The sequence below is a fragment of the Chelonia mydas genome, chromosome 1, assembly GCF_015237465.2.
Source record: "Chelonia mydas isolate rCheMyd1 chromosome 1, rCheMyd1.pri.v2, whole genome shotgun sequence".
Taxonomy (NCBI): Eukaryota; Metazoa; Chordata; order Testudines; family Cheloniidae; genus Chelonia; species Chelonia mydas.
The window spans coordinates 290875981-290901208 of NC_057849.1; positions in this window are offsets into that span (position 1 = coordinate 290875981).

Here is a 25228-nt window from a genome sequence, read left to right on the forward strand (position 1 = left end):
TGCTTGGGCAAAATCAGCTCATGGATGGAGAACAGCTGGTGGAAGCTGAATCTGAGCAAGACAGAGTTGATGCTAATATGCAGAGGAAAGCACCTGGAAGAGTTTGCATCTGTGGTGCAGTCTCCTTTGGTTGAAGATGCATGCCCACAATTCATCAGTTCAGTCCATAGTCTAGGCGTGCTCTTGGTTTCCCTGCTGACACTAGCCTCTCACATAGCAGCATCCACAAGTAACACCTTTTACTATCTCCGGTTGGCTAGGAGACTGTCCTTTGGGACAATGACCTCTCCTCAGTTCGATGGCCTGGGCCCAGATATCTAAAAGACTGCCTAAAGCTCTGGGATGAAGACTGTGATTGACAACTACCCTCTTCTGGCACAGCAGAACTCTCTACAGTAAGAGTAAAGCTCATCTGTGGGCAGATCTGAGACCATGGAATTAACTCTCCAACAACTAAGCACCATTGCAATGCTCAGTACGTTCCGTTACAAGTGAAAACACATTTCTTTGACCTTGCCTTCTCTAATAAATACATAGCAACATGTATACTTAAAAAACAAACAAACAAGCCTACCAGAACAAGACACTCCACTGTGCATATTTCTGACCCTGGGGAGAGGATGAGAGAACAAAACGTGACAGATGTTAGTCATAATGGTTCATGCCCTACTGGAAGATGCTCAGATATTACAGTGACGAGTACAGTAGACAAACCTATATAGCAGAGAATAGAATTCTGCTGGCTATATTACCTATGTGAGCCATCCGAAGATTCTCCAGGGCCAACTAAGCCAGCTTTAGAGCAGTTTTCCACTGGTGGAGGATTGCAGTTCTCTACAATGGCTAAGAATAGGCCTGATTTGCATTGAAAGCATCATGAACAACCATGGTCACAATCATGCCCCCATACTCTTCATGAAAAAGGGATCCTCTAAAAGCAGGCTCAGCCACCTCTATGACAGTGTTTGCTGCCCTACAGATACAAGGATCTGCACAGGAGCTTGGACAGACCAGTTGTCAAGGTTCCTTCTGTGAAAGTAGAATGAATTATATTGAAATTATAATTCATTAAAGAAATGCTACTTGAAGGGTTTGTTGAAATATAGTTGTCAGGAAGAAAAACATTAAGGAGTGTGAGACAATGGGTCCTCAAACTAATTAACTTAGAGCTCCTACTGAGCTAGGAGATTGGTAAACGTTAGTATGAAAATAAGATATGTACGTATATTTGTCAGTTTCTGCTTTCTTTTGTCTCTTATGTTAAATTGGCTTTGGCTTAGCTGTATAAATAAGTTATCTTGAGCCTCAGAGAGGGGCTCACATCTGGGTGCATTAGCAAAGCGCTTTGCTAATAAACAGAGTGGTCTGACAAATTATGTGAGTCCTGAATCTGACTTTGACACTTCCCCACTCTGAACTCTAGGGTACAGATGTGGGGGCCTGCATGAAAAACCCCCTAAGCTTATTCTTACCAGCTTAGGTTAAAACTTCCCCAAGATAAAAACTGTTTTAACTTTTGCCCCTGGACTTTATTGCTGCCACCACCAAGCTTCTAACAAATATATAACGGGGAAAGAGCCCGCTTGGAAATGTCTTCTCCCCCCACCAAATCCTCCCAAACCCTATACCCCCTTTCCCGGGGAAGGCTTGATAAAAATCCTCACCAATTTGCATAGGTGAACACAGACCCAAACCCTTGGATCTTAAGAACAATGAAAAAGCAATCAGGTTCTTAAAAGAAGAATTTTAATTGAAGAAAAAGTAAAAGAATCACCTCTGTAAAATCAGGATGGTAAATACCTTACAGGGTAATCAGATTCAAAACATAGAGAATCCCTCTAGGCAAAACCTTAAGTTACAAAAAGACACAAAAACAGGAATATACATTCCATTCAGCACAACTTATTTTATCAGCCATTTAAACAAAACAGACTCTAACGCATATCTAACTAGATTGCTTATTAGCCCTTTACAGGAGTTCTGACCTGCATTCCTGCTCTGGTCCCGGCAAAAGCAACACACAGATCGAAAGAGCCTTTGTTTCTCCCCCCCTCCAGCTTTGAAAGTATCTTGTCTCCTCATTGGTCATTTTGGTCAGGTGCCAGCAAGGTTATCCTAGCTTCTTAACCCTTTACAGGTGAAAGGGTTTTTCCTCTGGCCAGGAGGGATTTAAAGGTGTTTACCCTTCCCTTTATATTTATGACACCAGTAAAGGGGCTGGAGGATTATGGCTGCCTTTGCACATAATGAGATGGGAAAAGGAAGGGTTTTCTCTGGCCCTGACCTGCAACTACCCAGGGCCATCCATAATTTGGCCCAAAACATGAATTCTGCCCTGGTTCACACCCCATTATGCCAATTTCTCTTCTTACTCACACTAGCACCACTCTTATTGGAGTCAGTGGGCTCATGCCATTGCAAATGGAGAATTCTAACAAACTGACTAATGAGTTGAATGGCTCAATCACGGCACAATTTGGCCCAAACAGTCTAGCTGCAGAATCAGACTGGAGCAGCAAGCTTAAAAAATGTAACTAAAATTCTATAGAGAGAGGGTAAGTATATATATTTGATATTCTTTGAGCACATCTGAGCAAGTTTTTAACAAGTTGCTTTGGGAGTATTTTACTTTACAAAATATCTCTTTCAGTGGAATTTAAGATAATTCTTAATAGAAAGTTAGAACAGGGAAATTACAATGCATCTTCGGTGTTTATTTTGTTGGAAATATTAACGGAGAAAAAATGCCTGTGGAAGCATTCAATGCTTTTTGAACAGATAGACATCTATTTAATCCTGCTTAATGTAACTCAGGTAGGGTTTTCAGATGACCTTCATGTTTACCCATGCTGTCTGATAGATAAGTCCTAAATGAATAACAATAAAATACAATAAGATAAATGATTTTTCTTTTTAGGTAGCTGGAATTAAATATACAACAAAAAAATTTAAATTATTAAATCACACACAGCTATAAACATAAGCAACCAAAAAAAGCCTTCTATAAACTAATCAAACTATATCTCTTATAAGCTGGGAAGGAAAAAGTAGAAAGAGGATGTTATTGTTCTGGTTTTAATTTATTGGGAGTCACTCAAAAGAGTGATCATATAGGTACAGAATAGTTACATATTTATCTATTCTGTGTGGAAGGACACTTTTCCAACATTTCAGTTCATCAACTTCTTTGGGGATGGACCTGAAGGAAAGCACTTGTTTGTTTCTTTTCTTTAGCAGAGAATTTGGCATTTGGTTAGTCTTTTCTATATGTATATAAACTCAATACATATAAGGAAGGAAGGAAGCTAAGCTGAATCTTGACCCCATTTTCACCAGCAAGTATACAGTTCCCCACTGACACCTTTTTTGCACATACACTCATGATAATTGTGTGTGCAGTTGCACTTGCACAAATATTGGTACACGTTAACCTTCGGAAGAGCAATATCAAAAGATGCCCTAATATCAGGGAGGAAGCACAATGTGCACTAACTGCCACTGATTTCATTCCATTCCACTGCACTGGTAGAAAAGCCATTTATCTTCATGCTCCAGATTTGACAAGAAAACATCCAGCTCCCACTCACAGCTGGAGAAGACTCACAAGTCAATTGGACACTGATTTTAATTTCATTGCACTGGATGGAGAGCCAAGTTATTTATGTATAAAGGCAGTTTCAATAAAAGAGACATCTGCCTTGCATACCATCGTAGCTGGACATATTTTTACTGAATAAGACCCTTAAAGACAAATGGTTTTGCTGTCAGTACAGTGCAATAAAAATAAAATCGATGGCAGACTGTCTCCAATGTGCCTTGCCCAGACACTTTAGAATAAACACAGTGAATGTCAGTGTGACAATGGATATAAACATCACCAGCAATGAGCAATGTTTTTAGGTGTCTTGTATTCCTATCCCTGTTTTTAAGGCTCCCTGTAACCTTGCGAACGCTTCTATAGCTTAACAACCACCTTTATTTTCCGTTTAGAAATTTTATTTAAAAATAAAATAGTATAGTAAAAATATATACATGCAAACAAAACTTTAAAAAATAGAAGCATAATAGAATCCACTTCCCATACGGAAAAAAGGAGGCTAGACTAAGTTTATACCATATGTCTATTATTTTATCATCCAAAGTGCTAGTGAGGTGTTGAATCATCCAGTGTTTGGAAATATATTTCTGAGCATCAGGCCTGAAGTTAGAGTAGAATGGAAACAAATTTATTTTTCTTGAGTCCCACAGTTGCAAGGGCTAGATTTATAGGACAGAATCCTTCATTGATCTATTTTATATTTCACTGAAAGCAAAGCTATTTACCTTTGTTAATAAAGGCACTGTAAGAGATAAAAATATATAGGTTTTAATATTCTGTAGTGTCTATGCACAGTTGAGCACTGATTTAATTTCACAACTTTACCACAGCTAACTCCAAATTCAATCAGTTGCCCCAGCAAAAAAGCTGCCAATGGTACTTCATAGTAATGAGTACATTAATTATGTGCTGTGTAACAGAGTATTTTCCTTTATCAGTTTTAAAAGTATTTCCTTTCACAGCAAGTTCCTTTGTTCTTGTTTTATAGAGATTAAACATGAGCGCTCTTCTCCATCCCATTCATGATTATGTATAATGTTATCATCTCTCCTCTCAGGTTCCAGCCTTTTCAGTATCTCCTCATGTCTTCAACTTTTACCATCTCTGCTAAACAAGTGTCTGGTTACAAGCCAGTGGTCTGCTTGGAGCAGCTACTCTAACTCCAGCCTCCAAAACTGAGGAAGGAAGACAGCTATATATTTGAAGGTCCCAGCACATTCCTTCACTTCCCCCTTCATCCTCCACTTCCTGTTAGGGAAATCCCACCAGATTTCCTGGGTCCTCCCTTTCCTCCATATTTATGAGACAGAAGTCCCAGATTACTGGGTCAGCAGTCCCTATTGAGTGAGGAAGGACACTCCCCTGCTATACACACATCATCTTATTAAAAACTATTTTGATGACCCTTGTTTCCCATTAATTCCCTTATTTCCCTTGGCTTTCAGACCAAACCACCCAGCTGGTAAGTTAAGTGGGCATCAGTGGAATACAGCAGCTATACCATGATGCTGTTGACATCAACAGAAGCAGTATAATGCCCAAGAGGAATTAAGGTTGTTCAGATTAACCAGGTGGCATTGAACACCTTGAGGGGTATCTGGCATCTTGTAGGATCAGAGCCAGAAGGAAAATCTATTTACCCTCCTTGTAAGGCTACTGCTCGGTCTGGTGTCTCTGTAGTGCAATCCATAGAAATAACACCACATTGATGTCTGTCCATGCTGTCTGCCAACAGTGGAAACAACTCAACCAACCAGTTTTATTCCCTTCTCCACCATGTAACAACATGGGTAAAGACCAAGTTCTGTTGTGAAGATAACAGCCAAAATCTTGTAACAAGTGGTACACTCATTCTGCCACATAAGGCAGGCCAGCTGTTCATGTTCAGTGGTAATTCCCAATGGCTATCTATGTGGTCTGGAGAAAACTACACTAACAATAAAAACCCAATACACAGTCAATAAACAAGGCAGTGAAAAATGTAATGAAGGAGATTAAAAAAAGAAAAGAATAATGAGAAATATAAAATATTGGGTCTAGATCATGTATACAGGGCCTGTGCCTTTATTTTGGGCCAGTGGTGCCCAGGGAGGGGTTCACCAGGCGCTCACAATCCCCGCTCCCCCAAATGGCCTTTGACCAACTAGTGCAATTAGACTGCAATTAGAACTGGTTGAAATGTGTCCTGTTTTTCTATCAGCTCTGTCAACAATCCTGCAAAGGCTGGAGAGGAGGGGTTTGATCCAGATACCTGGGGGTGCAGCTTCAGAGCATTCCCTGGGTAACCTCTACAGATACATCTCTAGAATCCCAGGCCACAAATCAAACTACCATCTCTGGTGTAAAACTTCAGGGAGAACAAAGGATCAAACACTGCCTTCTCCCCACTGGCGGTGAATCTCCCCCCACCCCGGCGTGAACCCTTCCCTGCTGGCATTGAGCAATATTGTTTGCACCCCTGCCACAAGAGGAATTCTGCAAAGAATACAGAAAAGTGGGTTAGCTTGTTTTCCTTAACAGGCTGGCTGCTGATTGTACATGTCTGCATTTTTATTCCTCAGATATGACAGAAACATTTATACTGTGCAGCAACTACATTAGCTAGTGATTGTTGGGTGCTCAGCCTTTGCTTTACACAATCTCCAAAGTCAACGAAGCAACGAAAACACAAATCTCCTTACCATAGATTTGCTTGCAGGCAGGTATTGCACAGAATTTATGTATGTGCCTTTCTCCCTCCATATTATCTAGCCTGGGGCTGAATGCATTTTCTCTTTCATCGTGATGTGCAATGCTGCCACCTAACTAGGGCCTGTGTCCAAGCCTGTCTGTAGCTGTCTCTCTAACCTTACTGCCTTGAATGTTATTGTCTCCCCCGCCCCGCTACCGCCCACACAAAGTCTTTATTCACTAACCTCTTTTACTTATCTAATGTTAAAAGGAAGAAGACGATGGATGTGGGTGCCAAACAATCTGAAACAATAGCAGAGGCACAATCTCATCAGTAAAACTAACTGAAAATTGTATAATACATATCACTAAGGCTGTAAAACAGTTGTGGGGTTTTTTTATTCAAAAATTGCAGCTACAGTTTGTTAAAGTTGCAGTTCTGGGCAACAGCACAGAAGAGACACCACGTGTCCCCTTTGGCTCTCGAATGCAGGCATGACAGAGGGCCAGCCGGGCCAAATTTGAGAGGAATTCTGACCCTGTGGGCCTGGTCCAATGCCATGCACTCAAATGTGGCCCAGCCACCCTTCCACTAGGTGGCCAGGCCACACCTGAGTGAGTGGCTGCGACAGGGTGTGCCAACCCCGCACTCGGCCGATGGGGATGGACCAATCATTGTGGGCCCAGGAGGCCACAACCCCTTTCCCCTGCTGCGCATGCTCCAAGTGGAGAAGACACACAAAAGGAGGCAGCCCAGCTCAGTCTGCGCTGGCTGCAGAGGAGGAAGGAAACGTCCTGGGGGCTCCTCCAGAGGTACAAGTGGTGCTCCAAGCAGCAGAGCCCATGGACCTGGACTACACTGTGGATAAATCACTGACTACAGAGACTGATGGGATGCCGGATCACTGCCAGCCACAGGAGGCAGCGTGGTATTGTAGAGAGACTGCAGGGCTCTAAACTGTTTGCTTTGCCCTGCCCAGTGGCTGATTGCTGCTTTGCTCTGCCCAGGGGGCTGATTCCCCAAATGCTACTGACTAGCCAAGCCAGTAGACTGCGGGGCCCCAGACTGTTTGTTTGTTTTGCCTGCCCTCAGACCCATGGACTATTCATCTAAGTGACCCTGTCAGAAAGCTGGGACCCACTAGACCAAAATCACCCACTTAACGGGGAATCCCGATGACCGTGTGACAGGGTGTACCAACCATGCACTGGGCTAACGGGGGCGCTGCAGCTGGACACGCAGGGCGCCCGTCACAGTGGCACTGTGACCTGGTGCACCGGGTCACAACCAGTCAGACTTGCAGCAAGTATAAAAAGTTGTGATGTGTGTTAAAGCTGTGATTTCTACAATAAAAATTGCAGCCGGAAATTTTCTTAGTCTTGCATATCACCCAGCATAAGTATGGATAAAAGAATGTCATAAAAGAAAGATGTAGTTTTGCCAACATAACCTCCCGTGTAGATAGGGTGACCAGATGTCCTGATTTTTTGGGACAGTCCTGATTTTTGGTTATTTTTCTTATATAGGCTCCTATTACCCTCCACCCCCGTCCTGATTTTTCACATTTGCAGTCACCCAATGTGTAGATGTAGCTCCCATGTCAATGGAAAAATGCTTCCATCAATGTAGCTACTATCGTTCGGGGAGGTGATGTTCCTACACAGGTGGAAAAATCCCTTCCATCAGTGTCAGCTGTGTCTACACTAAAGGGTTATGCCAGCACAGCTACGCCAGGATACTCTCCATAGCATAGACATACCCAAAGGTACATAGTTACTCCCTCTGTAGAGGTCCTAAGGTAGAAGTGCAGGAAGGTAACCTGTTCCTGTCCTCCACAGCTGAGGAAGCAACCTCTCCATGGAGCTACTTAAGCTCTTCCCAGACAGTAGCTCTGCTCTGGAGGGGCTTAGGATGTACACAGGACAGTTGCCTCCCTTTGCAAGCTTTGCCAATTCCCCTATTTCATTGGGCAACTGTTGGCCTCTTACTCTTGTTCTCCTTCAAATCCTCCTGCCTCCACACTCAGCATATAGAATGTGACTCCTTACAAACAAGCCAACCAACCGACCAGAAAATGATATGACCATGTAGTGATGTTGTACAACAGATCTTGCTGGACAGTTAAACCTTTGTATAGCTTGAACTGTATTATACCAAAATCTGAAAATATTGATTAGTGTTTTGCATATCATTGCTAATAAAAGCAATAGTGCAAACATAGTTTATAAAACAAAGCTTCGCTACAGAAATACATTCATTAGCTTTCATTCATTATCACAATTCTAATAACTCACCTAGCAGTCATTCCCTTGTTCTCAGCATTATTTCTTATCCTGATGACTACTTCATTCCGGAAAAACAAAATTCACTCTCAAATAGCCAGCACAAAGCCAATGCACTACTTAAAGCCTGCTTAAGCCCTTCAAAATGCAGGGCAGTGTAAACATGTACAACATGTGTGTGTGAGAGAGAGAGAGATGGAATACACTTTGATTTATTTCAGGCAGAGACCATCTTTTTGTCCAGTATTTGCACAGCAGCTAGTACAATGGGGTCCTGGTCCATGACAAATAATCATAAAATAAAACATGAGAAAGTTAATAATCGTGGTAAATTTAGATATCCAAACATTAGTCCTGTGTGTCAAAACCATGAATATCATACAAGTAATTCCAAACAAGTGCCAATAAAACCTCTATATCACACTAGTATGTATTCTGTACATGCCACATATGGCACAGAAACTATATTAGGAACATTTGGGGATTTTTAAGTTTTATTACTGGGACTATTTTTTGCATCCATCTCCCTGTCTGTTTTAGCTACCAACAGTCAAACTATACAGGCCTTGGAGAAAGCCATAAAAATCCTCTAAAAACAGACTTAAAATGTCACCATTTCAAAGCACAATATCTCAGGCCCTTCCAGGGGTGGGAGTGAGTATTAGGTCCCATTGGGATTCTCTACTTTCTGATGGGATCCAGCACTCGCTTCTAGCTCTGAAAGTTCTAAAAGACTGGACGTTAAACTCATGACATTTTAATGTATATAGAATCTGTCACTGAGACAGGACTGCACATCATCTGTCTGGGAATTCAGGCATATTTAAAATTGGTCGGGGAGAGGAATTTGAGGGGAAAAGAAGGAAACAGTTCTCTGACTGATAGATTTTATGTTTAAGATGGCTGAAGCTGCTCAAGGGTCTTGACCATTAGAATAAATGCCAGGGAAATGGGGTGGTAGGCAGAGTGAAGGCAACGTATCAAAGGAGCGGGATAAATACTTCTAGCACCATGCTCGGTAATTTATCAGATGGGCACCCCCTCCACATATATAAATATATTTCATATAAATATATGAAATCAGAGCTCAGCAATCTACAGTCCAAGGGTTACGAAAAGAAACCTGGCTATCTACCGTGCCCAATGTCACAAGGAGAAAGGTACACTTTTAAACTGAGCTATTTTATATTTATGAAAGCCTTGGTCCTGCCCATTTTTCATTCTGAGCGGGAGGGTGTGCAAGCTTGTTTCACCCCTGGACAACTGAAAATAAAGACTACACAAGTAAGGTTAAGTGCTGAACAAAATCCTTCCGAGGGAGCAGTACTAAACCACAAGTCTCCTGCACACTGACTCTCTCACATGCAAGTGTATGTGATAAAGATGGGAGGGACATGGGTGGAAATCTCATGTAGGTGAAAAGTCATGGGCTAAGCATAATCCTCGCCATATTAATGAGGCTTTTAGGGTATGTCTACATTGCAAATGCACAGCTGGGGATGGCCCGGGCCAGCTGACTCAGGCTCATGGGGCTCAGGATAAGGGGCTGTTTAACTGCAGTGTAGACATTCAGGCTTGGTCTGGAGCCCGGGCTCTACGACCATGCTAGGTGGGCAGGTCCCTACGCAGCCCAAGCCCAAATGTCTACACCACAGTTAAACAGCCCTTTAGCTCAAGCTCCACAAGACAGAATCAGCTGGTGCTGGCCAGCCATGTATGTCTAACTGTAGACATACCCTCAGTTACACATTCCTTCTTAGGCCTTACTCCCAGCAAGCAGCCAGGAGTCATTTGGTAGCTTCATTGCATTTTCATCGATTCATGCTCATGTGCCCATGTATTTCCTGTCCTCCTCACCATACTTTTATCCAGACTGCTCTCCACCTGCACTGAGAAGGATCAAACCCTAAACATGTTGCAATTCTGAAAAACATGAACAGTTTTACAAAAGGACTTTGAAAAATCAAATAGCTAAGAAGCTAATTTATTTGAGATGGACTTTAGGTCCCTCTAGTGGTTTGGTAGGGGTGAAATTACATAGCAAAACAAGAGAGAAAGGAAAATTATAACATCCAAAAGGCCTACAAGAGACTTCTATCCCACCGACACCAAACCACAGAGTGGCAACACAGCTGCTCCATGGCCTTTACTGCAATTGCAACATCACATTCTTCTTCCACCCACCGCAACTTGCAGAGGGTGTAAGCAGCAACTTGTATCCCACTAACGTTTTCTGAGACACCAAAGCCAGATCTAAATCTCAGTTACAACAGTGTAAATCCTGAGTAACTCCACTTCAGTAGTGTTTTACATGAGAGACTTTGGACATTTATGATGCTGGCTTGTAGTGGGTCTTTACAAAATATTCAGTGTTGGCCTAACTGCTCTCATTCAGATCAGTTTCAGTATTGCCAAACATGCAAATATCACAAGTCTGCCTCCTCCCCAAAATCATGAGATGTGTTTAAAAATAATAAGTTGTTTTTAAAGAGTTACATTTTGGGTTCTGCTTATTTGTCTTTTGGCTTTTGAGCCTTTAGAGAGCACTTTGGTCATTTTTCAAACTTTTTTCTACACCCTAAGGGCTAGGAGCTTACCTTTATTTATGTGAGAATCACACCTCTCATTTTAATCACATGATTCCAGGAGCTGGGGCTTTAAGAAAAAACACCAACTGACATAAGACACTCAAAACTCTATGGGCAACACTGTATGAAACAAGTGGTCAGCATAAAATTAAAGATGCAATGTAGGCAATCTAGAGGCATTTCTTATTTTAAAAGAAATCACGATGCAGCCAATTAGTTCATTTTATCATCCATTTATCATTGTGTTATTTGGGGTTATGGTCAATTCATATGCTATTTCATATACAATCAATGTATACTAAATAGATTTAAATTGTAGGATTATAGAAGTATAAGACTGATAAGTATATAGGAGCGATGAGTGTATATTAGGTGTGTAAGTAAACCATGACTGGAATGCAAGGCCTACAGCAGGGATCTCAAACTCAAATCACCACGAGGGCCACATGAGGACAAGTACATTGGCCCGAGGGCCACATCACTGACATCTTTTCATACAAAGATACAAAAGCTCTCCCCATCCTGCTCCTGGCCCTGCCCCCACTCCACCCGTTCCATGAGGCCCCACCCCTGCCCTGCCTCTTCCCACCCCTTCCCTGCCCCCCTTCCAACCCCTTCCCCAAAGTCCCCAGCCCAACTCCGCCCCATCCCTGCCCCTATTCCAACCCCTTCCCCTAATCCCCGCCCTAGCCCTGCCTCTTCTCCGCCTCCTCCCCTGCGCATGTCGCATCCCCACTCCTCCCCCCGCCCCCCTGGAAAGTGCTAAGTGCCGCCAAACAGCTGTTTGGCTGTGGGAAGCGCTGGGAGGTAGGCGGAGGAATGGAGAGGCGGCATGCTCAGGGAGGGCGGTGGAGGCAGGCGGTGAGGGGAGCTATGGCGGGCCGCAGGAAATAACTCCGTGGGCCACGTGTTTGAGACCCCTAGCCTACAGGTTGAGACCTGTAAGATTTTAGCGTAGTCATAGTAGGCCATAAGCTGAAGAATGCTTGACATGAGTGGGTGACCTAGGAATAACCCTGTGCCAGAAAGGTCCCAAGATTACTGTAAAAGCTGACCCAATAGGTGATGTTACAGAAAACTAGATTTCAATAAACCACAATGTATGTCTAAGATCCATGAGACACCTGATTGTAACATCACAGAATGTCCTGTCCTGACCACAGGGTACATGTTGTGCGTAGATGCTAATGACAATCAGAGGAACTAAGAAACAAGCAATGAAAAATGGGGCACCACAATATTCATGGAGTGTTGAAGTACAGATAAGGAAAAGAGGGTTGAAACCCTTATGCATATGTATAAGGTGTTACATATGGACAGAACAATATAAAAGAGGTTTCCTGGTAGGGTAAAAGTGGGAAGTTCTTAAGGGATGACCTCACAGGAAATCCCAGCAGGAACCATCCCTCTATCAGTGATTGTCTGTTGAGAGGGACATTGGACCCTAAATATCTTTGAAGATGTGAGTATGATCACAGTCTTCGTTATTACATGGGTTTTTGTAGGATTTCTATATGCATGGGTAATTGTAACTTTACTTATTGCTGTAATAAAACTTGTGGTACAGATAAGACTTTGTACTTGTGATTGTGTCTGTGGTCGCTATCCTTGGTCTTCAGGTATTCCTGGAGTCTCCAAACTTGAGAAAAGCACCAAAGGTGATATTCACTCTGTTGAGCTTGTAACTATAGTAACAGGAGCTGAACCCATAGTAGTTTAATACAAAATTACGAAATTCAAGTTAAATAAAAAAGGCTACAAGGGATATTTTAATTTAATATTGATGCCACGTTTCAGAGGAGATATAAAAAACCACAATACATGCTACGTAATACATTAAAAATGCAACTATAGAGCTCCCGTTTTGCTAAAGCACTTCTCCAAATGTGGGCTGCAGCTCTCACTAATCCCTGCTTTATCACATATACCAGGAACTGTGGGATAGGTACCTCAGGAGACCCATAATGCACTGGTACGATGACAATTAGAGGAAGTGCTGTGTGTGGACACAGTGAAGTGGCTTACATTGACACATAGCAGAGTGACTACGATTTAATAACCGTTGTAAAGGAATCTTGAGAGGCCAAAACTTTTGAGATTATGGGCCTCATTCTCCACTTCCTTACACTTTGTGCAAGTCTTTTACTCCCATGCAAAGATATGCAACATACAAAAGGACTGTCTATACTACAGAGCCTTGGCCGGTATAGCCAAGTAGGCAGAGGTCCCATTAGTGGAGATGCAGAGTAAGCAGATGGAAGTTCTTCTGTCAGCATGACTTTACCACCGCTCCAAATGACTTTACCACTGCTATGCTGACAGAAGCACGTTTATGTTGGTACAGTTGCATTTGTCAGCACAGTTATGTCAGCTACCAGCTGTGATTTATTTGGGACCTAACCAAAATAGCTATGCCTGCAAAACTTTGTACTGTAACATGCATTCTGATTTGGCTGCATTTTATACACACACAGTTCAAAAAGAGTTCAAACTTCACAGAAGTGTAAATGACTATACAAAGTATGAGTCAGCAGCAAAGGAAGCTCTCTCTCTCTCTTTAATGAATGAACTGTTCCTTATTTTCTCTTTAAAACCTAGTTTACCTCCCCCCCCCCCCCGAGGAGTTTTTGAAGTACTCCTTTTCCTGATAACTCATTACCATCTATTCCACCCCTATTATTGCCTATGCTTAGATACTAAAGATTAAGTTGCTATTAAAGATTAAAGATCATCAGCCTCCTATGGTGCTTTTTTGACACTCCATTCATTTACAAGGACCATAAAACTAACCTAATTAGCCCAGTGTAGCGCAAATCCCAGAGTGACATAGGACTTATCTACACTATGACGCCACAGCTACGCTGCTGTAACCCCACAGCATAGATGTACCCTGCAGCAATGGAAGGGGGTTTTCCATCGCTGTAAGAGCTCCATCTCCCCGAGAAACCATAGCTAGGTTGACAGAAGTTTTCCATTGACGTAGCTGCATCTACACCAGAGGTTAGGTCATCCTAACTACAGCACTTAGAGCTGTGAATTTTTCATACCCATGAGCAACATAGTTATGTGAATCTAAATTTTTTAGAGTAGACTAGGCCATAGTCTCTGTACATCACCTCTCTCCTGAATCCCAGGGTGAAGGAATATCACTGAGGAAAAGGGGCCACAGCATCACTGCAATCTTCAGCTGCTGTAATGGTTTTGAGCCTGTAGACCACTGCACGCAATACATAACAGCCCTGAGGCAGCTATAAGTGGTGCCCTAGGCAGAAATAGCCCCAAAACTGGGGGCAGAAAGGCATAAAGGTGGCTTAGGTATACCTTTGCCCCTCACCCCTTCTACAGTCCTTCCCTGAGCACAGCTCAGCTGGAGTGGAGAATCTGGTCCCACATGCCTTAGTTCAAGTAATTCTTTCTTTCAGACAGCAATCTTAATGAGAAACCCCCCCATACTGTAATATTAAATCCATTTATATTTGCATTTTCGCAATTACTACATTCTAGGAGAATATTGTTAATGTCACCTGTCTCTAATATGTAAAAAAGTGATTGGTCAATACAATTGTACACATATTTCATTTAAGTTTTAGTGACAATACATACAGCAGCATAAGGGACTAATGACAGCAATCAATACCAATTAAAATAAGTGTAATTTTTCTGCAGGGTTCTGGCATCTGTTTGGACTCCAATGGAAACCTAAACCGAACTGAAACATGATGTGGGAAAAGCACATGTAAGGAGTCTGAATGGATCACAGTTAGGTGAAATATACAACATTTTACATTCCTCTTGCACTGATAGGGGAAGAAATGAATCTGTGGGATATCTTGGAAAATGTTGAGTTAGTTGACATTTCACCCTACACAAGATATTTTCTTTTTAAATCACCCATTCAATGACAATGTTTTTGGTCAGTGCCTGTAGCAGTGTATTGTTTGTAACATTCTTTTAAGGACTTCATCTGGAGCCCACTTTGTTTAAAATTATTTCCTTTTGCTTGAGATCTTACACCATACTGTTTTGTATTTTTTCCTGAGTCCCTATGTTCCTTGTTATCTTCATTGCCGATTTCAGATGATGTGTTAAGAGATGCTGTGATAATCACTCTAATTGGATACCTCCACATGCTGTCAATTATTGTTATTTCTCAAAAGTTAATGACTGTACAGTGATATTTAAAACGAAGATTATCAAAATGATAAAGAGCAGGAAAGAGAAAACTTATTTTAGAAAATATTCTACACAAAATATATACTAGTTGGGCATGGTTTTGCATAATGTCCATCATGAGAGCTTAGGGCCTGATAGAAAACCCACAGAATGGCAATGGAAAGTCCTATTTATTTCAGCAATATGTTCTTCCAAAACATCCAGTTCTTACCACTGCCATAGACTGGTTATCTGGCTGGATGAATCATTGGTCTGATTCCCTACGACATTTCCTATGGTCGGAAAAGCTAAAACACTGATATTCTACAATGCTGACCACATAGCGATTTCAAGTATGCTGCTTTCTGGTAGTGACAGAACATGAGCATATCCAAAAAACTCTCCTGAAAACCTTTGCTCAATGTGCAACTGCCAGCAAAAGAATAAACAAAATGCTATGGTATATGAAGATTGGGATGGAAAATAACACCAAAAACATTAACCTTACCTTGAATAAAACTTGCCACCTAACAAAACTGGCCACCTAACCTCCAAATGAGTATAGGTGATTATAAAAGGTGTCTAGAGATGGACAACATAAATAATTAGAGGCATGAAAAGACTTCTGCATGAGGGGAGACTGAAACAATTGAGACTTTAGGGAGAAGACAAAAAAAAGGAGACTTGATCCAGGTATTGAAAATGATGAATGACAGAGAGAAAGTAAACTGGACTCTCCAGTTTACTCTCTTTCATAATACAAGAAGAAGGGGATTTCTACTGAAACATGACAATTTAAAATGGACACAGTGAAATGCTTTTTATGCCCTGCATAATTGAATGGTGGAACTAATTGCCACCCCATTTTACATATGGGCAACTAAGGCACAGAGAGAGATTAAGGCCTGAATGCACAAAAGGAGGCAGGCGTTGTAATGCTCAGGATGATAATGCATAACTTTTAGGCTGGGAAAATCACTGCAATTCACAAGGCCCGAGTTAAGTGCCTAAGTTCCTACACAATGAATAGGGAGAGATCTATGCCTTAGACTGCAATTCACAAAAAACAGTATGCTAAACAGGGAGTCACCTCAATTAGTCAGTGGGAGATGAAAACGAGAGGGGTGAGCGCTAAACCCCACCCCTGTCACTGGGCACCGATATCTGCTTAGCAAGAAATGTGGGGAATCCTTCACTCTCTCCTGTTGGAGCTGTTGCACTGTGAATAAAAAATTAAATAACCAACAGAGCAGGAGGACTGGATCCTGGGTCTCCCAGGTCTCCCTTTCACTCTGGCTCAAATGACTCCTGAGAGAGAAGAGAATAAGAGAGAACACACACATGAGAATGAGTCTTTAGCCTGGTGGTCAGAGCACTCACCCAGGATGTGGAAGACCTAGTTCCCCTGCTCCAGTGATGCTAATTCTTTTTTCACAGTGCAATAGCTTCAGCAAGGGAGACTAAGGGAGTCCCACATCAGAATACCCCACAGCCCAATGGTCATGGCGTGCACCTTAGAGGTGGCAGATCCCTGTTCAACTCCCTTCTCCCCATCAGGTGGAGGGAGGAAGGACTTGAACTGGGGTTTCCCACATCCCACATGAGTGCCCTAACCACTGGGCTAAAAGTTATGAGTGAAGACCTCCTCTTTCCCAACCCTCCTGGGCTGTTTTGTGTGAATTTGCCTGAGGGGCCCAATCCAGTGGGCAAGTTAGATCTCTGAAAGACTATCTTCCCCTGGTTTTTGAATTGCTCTGGGACTTAGGCAGGAAATAGGTACCCTGGGTGCCCACAAGGAGGCAGCAGTGTGAATGCCCAGAGGCAGAGGCAGAAACATAGGTGCCTAGAGAACTTTTCCTGAAAAAACGTAGGTGCTGAGTAAGTTGCCGATAAGGTTTCAGCAGGAGTTTTGTGCATCACACTAGTCCCAAAACTAAGACTCAGGCACCTAACTCTTTTTGTGCATTCAGTGACTTACCCGGGATCACACAGAATATCTTTAGCACAGCATGGAATTGAACTTGTGTCTCCATGTCCCAGCGAGTGTCCGAACCACTGAACCATCCGCCTTCTCTTATAGCACATACATTAAGTTATGATATAACTTTAAGCGTGTAAATATTCCCATTTGAAGTGACTGGGGCTATAGAAGCAATTAAGGACCTGATTGAATCCAGGTCTACAGTCCAGTGTTGCTCCTCACACTCTACCAGGACTACACTTTCTGCCCTCAGTAAAAACCTATCTTTATTCACAGCATGTGCCTATTTACGTAATGTGGTTTACCATCCTCTTACTCTGCATTACTGTTAGAAAAAACACAGGAGCCCTATATGGGGATTTTTCTCTCCAATCATCTCTCAGTCGCTCTCAGCCTGAGGCTTGTCACTCAACCCTCATAACCAAGTCATATTCATTGTGAGGTAAAAAAGGAAAGAGCTGACTCTTTGTCCAAGTACACTTACAAGCGTACGTTCTCAATGACTTTTCAGCTCAAATGTCCATGTTTTCTTCAAATATGTTCCTCAGAGTAAGCTTGGTCATTTCCTTCAGGAGATCCAAGAACAAAAACCTTGCAAGATTTTATTTAAGAGAAGTCGAAAAATGGCTTGCTGCAGCTGCACTAACTGTAAACCAGGTTTGTGGAGATGGGAAGAAAGCTACAGAACAGGATTTCAAATGGGTGTCTGTAATACGTACATTTTAAAATAACATACTACAAGTTCTATGTCTTGTGCCAAGAATACAGACTGAAGCTGAGAGATTAGAAGCCTGAATGTGTGGCTAAAAATATCAGTACAGATAGGAGGGTATTATAATTCATGATGCTTCTTTTGAAACAGATGGAGCATACACAGTATTGGAACTAATTTTTTTGGAAAATACTAAGCCATGCAACTCTAAATTAAAGACTAGGCACAACAATACATGCAACATTTCATTATTTCAGTAATCAGACTTTTTTTGATAGACAAATATAGGAAAGCATTTAAAGCCATTTCTTTAGGAGCTTATCTTTGCTCTCATGAGTAGTCCACAAAGGGCACTACATCCACAAAGGGCACTTTCGGTGGTGCAGTGCCTAACTTTAGGCACTGCAGCCTGTGTTAAGCAGAAATGAGGCTTTGGCCTAAGTGTAAAGGTGTATGGGAAATGAAGGTTCCTAATGTAAGAAAAGTTAGAGATAAGCTGGAGACAGTAAGATGGGAAAATTGAACTTAGCAAAGACATGACCCTAGGTTATGTTGTGGCTATATTTTGGTTATAGCTGGTTTTAGAAAGGTTTTTAAAGAGCATTTTTAAGAATTATGAATGTTTAATAAAATGCTATTTATAGGGATAGTATTAGAAGGACATTGGTGCTGATGTTAATTTAAATAATGTGTTAATATAAAGAACCATCAATGAGGTGGTGGAAATGTGAATATGGTAATTAGTATATTAATTAACATCAAAACTACTACTGATTATAAAAAGAGTAATTTTGTTAAAATTAGAGAGAACGCCAATTAATATCAAAGGGGTACCGTTAGCTTCTAGGTTTAAGTATAATTGTAGTATTGTGTACATGGTAACTGCATGCCTGTTTGCTTAGCTAATCGTTTTTCTTCTGAATAAAGTTTGGTTTTATCATTCGAAGTGTCACCCAGTGGTCATTTACTAAAAAAAATTGCTCTCCTATATCCCACATGAGTGCCCCAACCCCTGGACTATTGGGGATTTCAGGGTAGAAGAAGTATCAGAAGGGGAGCTGTGTTAGTCTGGATCTGTAAAAGCAGCAAAGAGTCCTGTGGCACCTTACGGACTAACAGATGTATTGGAGCATAAGCTTTCGTGGGTGAATACCCACTTCGTTGGATGGCCCACTAAAGCTTATGCTCCAATACGTCTGTTAGTCTATAAGGTGCCACAGGACTCTGCCACTAGGGTAGAAGAAGGTTTCCCAGTCTCTCCTGTTGAAGCTGATCAACTTTGTACAATTACTTAAATATTCACTGGAGCAGGGAGACTGGATCCTGGGTCTCCCAGGTGGGTGCACTAACTAAGCTATAGAGCCATTCTCCCTCTCTCACTGGCCCAATGACTATTTCAGTTTTTCATACAAATTGGAACCACTTCAACAGGAGAAAATGAGAACAATTCACCACAGACAATGCCATAGGTCAGGGAACTCACCCGGGGGGGCAAGGAAGGGGACCTGGGTTCAAATCCCTGCTTAGAATTAGGCCCAGGGGGGACTTGAACATAGATTTCTAAGATCCTAGGAGAGTTCCCTGTTCATGAAGGGTATAAAAGCCATCCCATTACCATTGTTTTGTGCAGGGTCCTGTCTGGTAGCTGTTCCTTGAGAATACCTACAGATTAGGTCTTTCCAGCCTATCTTGCCTACAAGGCCTAGTTTCAGTAACCTGCTGGGGCTTAGGCATGAGTGAGGTGCTGGAAGTCAGAACTGATATGCTTTGCGCATGCCCACCAGCAGAAATTTAAATGCTTATAGGGTTAGATAGCAACTGAGCTAAATTTTGAACTTACAGGCCTAAAGTGGTAGTTAGCTCCCTAAATGCCCCTAAAATTACACATATGCTTAAGTCTTTGCAGGACCAGGACCTTAATTACCCATTAGCTCCCTTCAAGCATTAACAACTATATTCCTTTTTTTTTTTTTTTTTTAAATTTTCCGTGACTCAGAACTTGCCTCTCAGCCTTGCAGGGTGGTTTAGGGTTTGATCATGAAGGATAATATGATAAAATTTGGAAAGGAAAACTAAATGTTAGTTTGGCAGAAAATCTTGAAAATACTTCCTGATAATGAAATCTTTTTGACTGTAAAACAGTCTCTTGTGGGAATTGATAGGAACACCAGCCCCTAGGACAAAGCACTAGGCAGAATAAAATACTGACATACATCATACATTGTAGGGAACATTCAGGGCTATGAAATAAACGATGTAATGGGTTTTTCCCATCTGGAATGTCTGTGATGCAGTGATTACGATTCCAAATCTGGCTACAACCTAGTGACACATAAGTATGTGACCCCGCCAAGAGGGATCATAACAGGCATCGTGAGAAACCCAGCTACAGCAAAATGAACAGAATGCCTTTGTTTTAAAGCTATGAGAAAAATCCTTAAAGCTAGGGCTGGCAAATCTAGCTAAGGGCAACACTGGGGAGCCTGGAGTCCTCCCTCTGTTCCCTGGATGGGGGTACAAAACTCAGGGCTTTTCCAGACCAGCATTATGGATAAACAAACCAAATTTTCTTCCCATCTGCACTCCAGAGATGAGCTCCCTGATGAGCTCCTACAGCCAGCCTGAGCAGCTCAGCAACTGGGCATTAGTGGAAAAGAGGAAGGAGGAACAGCAGCCTGTGCCATTCCCCTCCCCAGGTCTAAGGACTGAAGTAGTCTCTTCCCCCTGTTATCTTCTCCCCCTTCAGCCCTGTGATACAGAAAAGCTGCATAATGGCATCTTTTCCATCCCTCCCCCGAAGAGATACTGAACAGAGAACCACTCCAGGGATATGGTCTATAGCTATAGCCATATAAAGAACAGACCTCCCTTGCATGGGTTCCTAGCACTGTGCTCCAGCCAGCTTCCAGGACTGCTGTAACGGGGGCTACAGATGTGAACAAGATTTGGGCAATAGGGCAACATGAGCTGGTGAAAGGTGATTTGCTCAACCAAACTCATAATTTTGGGGGTTGATTTATCCAACTCATTTACAACTTGTTCAAGTGGCTCAGAAAGATCCTGCAGAACAGACACATATTGTCCATTTGCCATTATTGGTGCCATGAAAGGAATCATTCTGTGGCACAGTTAAAGCAAGAGCCTAAACGCTGAAGTGCCAAACTGAAATACCTGCCAATTTGATAAATCTCCCACCGTTTCAACTATGATCAAACAGCTGGTAACTGATTAAACTATATTAGAAAGAGAACTCTTCCATCTTAAGGTGTTCGGGTCACCCTACAGTACATGTAAGATTCAACTTTTCATTATGGTATTTGGCCTGCAGATATACCTCTTTCAAAGTTATTTCATCCATTACTAGTCTCCAAAGAAGAATGAAAGCAACATGAGTTGATTTTTGCTCAACTTAATTCTGTAATTAAGTTGAGAAAAATTCTGCTGTTCAATTAAAACAGAAATCTTTTGTGATTAGATTTTTTTTAAGATTTGCCTCTACCTATAGAAGGATGTGAGATATTCCAGCCCATTCCGATTATTCAGTTGCCAAATCAACAAACCATTATTTAATATAGTAAATATAACCCTTTGTGCTACCCTTCAGATTGTCACATGCCTCTTTGCCCTCAGGACACATGGCTGTTAATAAGTATAGCCACTCATGTCTTACTGTTTTCTGTTCACTGAACCATTGCTATCATTCTGCTCCTGATAATTGCTGGGAGCATTTTGCTTACAGACACACTTATTGCATGAATACAACTACTAGTGAGTTGCATCTGAAATATGGATTGGATGACTCATTCGTTTGTATATTTGTCAGGAACAGTGGCATGAACAGCTTTTCTAGAAACCTCATCATCCAGATAGATATCTTATTCATTTCAAGGATAAATAATCATTTATGCATTGGGCAAATAATCTGATCTATGGGATATTTGTGATTCAGCAATGATAATGCAGGACCCTGGATTTAAAATAAATAATTCATAACTGGAACTACAAAAAATGCTAGAAAGAGAAAACTAAAGAGAATACACAGATCCCTAGAGAGCAGCATAGCATAGCAGATTCAAGGAAAAGGAAATGTACATACCAGTAGAGCTGGTCAGAAATTTCAAATGAAAGTTTTCACTGAAATTTCAACCTTTTTTAACACAATAAAAAAGAAAGAATTTGGGACAAAAGTATTTCAATTTTAGGGAGATTTCCTATTATTTGAAGTTTGACAGAATTTATTTTTAAATGGCCTGTTGATTGTCTTCCAATGTTTTTCCTTTGTTTTGGTTTTCGCATTGCCAGTTTTGACTGGTCAGCTGAGTCACATGATGATAACATTTTCAAAAATTAAAACATTCATTTTTGAAAGTTTCTCATTTTGAAAAAATCATTTTTGTTTAGGGAAAAACAAAATAGGATAGGAAGCTGGCTAGATTGTCGGGCTCAATGGGTAGTGATCAATGGCTCCATGTCTAGTTGGCAGCTGGTATCAAGTGGAGTGCCCCAAGGGTTGGTCCTGGGGCTGGTTTTGTTCAATATCTTCATAAATGATCTAGAGGATGGTGTGGATTGCACCCTCAGCAAGTTTGCAGATGACACTAAACTGGGAGGAGAGGTAGATACGCTGGAGGGTAGGGATAGGATACAGAGGGCCCTAGACAAATTGGAGGATTGGGCCAAAAGAAATCTGATGAGGTTCAACAAGGACAAGTGCAGAGTCCTGCACTTAGGACGGAAGAATCCAATGCACCGCTACAGACTAGGCACCGAATGGCTCGGCAGCAGTTCTGCAGAAAAGGACCTAGGGGTTACAGTGGACGAGAAGCTGGATATGAGTCAACAGTGTGCCCTTGTTGCCAAGAAGACCAATGGCATTTTGGGCTGTATAAGTAGGGGCATTGCCAGCAGATTGAGGGACGTGATCGTTCCCCACTATTCGACACTGGTGAGGCCTCATCTGGAGTACTGTGTCCAGTTTTGGGCACCGCACTACAAGAAGGATGTGGAAAAATTGGAAAGAGTCCAGCGGAGGGCGACAAAAATGATTAGGGGACTGGAACACATGACTTATGAGGAGAGGCTGAGGGAACTGGGATTGTTTAGTCTACGGAAGAGAAGAATGAGGGGGGATTTGATAGCTGCTTTCAACTACCTGAAAGGGGGTTCCAAAGAGGATGGCTCTAGACTGTTCTCAGTGGTAGCAGATGACAGAACAAGGAGTAATGGTCTCAAGTTGCAGTGGAGGAGATTTAGGTTGGATATTAGGAAAAACTTTTTCACTAGGAGGGTGGTGAAACACTGGAATGCGTTACCTAGGGAGGTGGTGGAATCTCCTTCCTTAGAAATTTTTAAGGTCAGGCTTGACAAAGCCCTGGCTGGGATGATTTAATTGGGGCTCGGTCCTGCTTTGAACAGGGGGTTGGACTAGATGACCTCCTGAGGTCCCTTCCAACCCTGATATTCTATGATTCTATGAAAAAAAGGAGAAAATGAAGAAGTGAACTATAATGAAAACACTTTGAATTTGCTAACATTTCCACAGGCTGGTTTTTTGCTTCGTTTATGTTTGTTTTTATTATTATTATTACTCAGTCAACATTAATTAGCAGTGACACATTCCTCCCAACATACTGGGTGACTTCCTGACCCCAGTGAAGTCAATAGAGTCAGGATTTCAATCATTGCTTTTTCATTGCACACTGGAGGAGTTATGTGTTATGCTTCACAAGTCCCAGAAACATTTTAAAAGCAGTATACCATGGAGGCATGACCAACTCAGTGCCCAGCAAGATAAACTGAACTTCTAAGAGGCCTGGGAGATTTTTTTCTCAAACTGCTTGAAACTTCAATAAATTCGAAAGAAGCAGAGTAGAGTAAGTGTATGGACTATATATTCTGAAACTTCCAGTTATTGGTAAGTAACATTCCATTCTCCTTTCTGATCAGTTCAGCACTGTAATTAAACATGTGACCGTCCTCACTGAATCAGTGGAGCTATTGTTATTACTTGTATTGCCATATGCCTCAGTCATGGAACAGGACCCCATTGTGCTAGGCACTGTACAAACCCAGAACCAAAAGATGGTCCTGCCCCAATCTAAGTATTGTAGTCTGTAATCTAAGCATAAAATAGGACACAGAGATGGACACATACAGCCCATGAGAGAGTAACAAGACAATATCAGTCAGCATGATCAGCTGTGGTATCAGTGCACCAGCAGTCTACTGACATGTTTAAAGTTAGGTATGTGTTTAAATACCTTGCTGAATCGGGACCGTCTCGATTTGCCTTCCCAGAGCCATAAAAGTAATCCTGTGCTTCCTGATTCCTACTCCAGTGCTTAAATCGCAAGACAACACCTCTCCAAGGGGGAAAAAAAGGAATCAGCTATTGATAAAATCTTACTTTAATGAGCAGTCTGTACGCTTCCTCAAATATTGTTGCATACAAAATTGCCACATGCTTTACCAAGTGAGAATCTTTGTGCCCACAGACAGAAGAATTTACTGCATCTTGTTTGTTGGAAAAGAGCAATATGCCTAGGACAGACATGGCACAAGCAGACATTTCTCCTTTACACCTGCTCCTCTGGTTGCTCTCTTTACCAGAAGTTCACTTGCAGCATCTAGTACAATTTGTTTGTCCTGTCACCTGGTGCTGCCTCTGTTAAATTAAGACATTTTTTGTAGGTTCCATGTCAGTGCTGTAGGAAAAGATTCTCATTTCCCCAGGCCTTGTTTCCCCCATTTATCCTGGGAGGAATTCACCCCTATGCTGCAGCCATTATGAGCCAATGGAACATACACAAGGGGGAGAGCCCTGGTACCAGAACTGCACGTGTTCTAGGGTGCACCAGGGACAAGAAGGGCCATCATGGAGCAATCTTTTCCATGGCTACTCTTCAACTGCAGCAAGTCCTACAGGAACCATTGCAATCATGCCTCAGGTTAGGGTAGTCCTTGCGGCTGGTGTATCCTGCTCTGAGAATGTAACTGGTCCTCTACAGGCCCACGATCAGGGATGCACAAGCCACATCCTTTCTGGCCCTGCATCAGATAGGAGAATGAATTCAGCCCTCTCTATTCCTTGTGTAACCCTTCTGCCAGGTGGAGCCAGCAGCAACAAGGGCCGGGTTCAGTATCTAGGGTTCCGTTTCAACACTACAACACAAAACCGGCTCAAGCCCCAACCCAGTGACCTGGGACAATTACACATCACCCCCTGGGTGCCTCTAAGGTGCCCC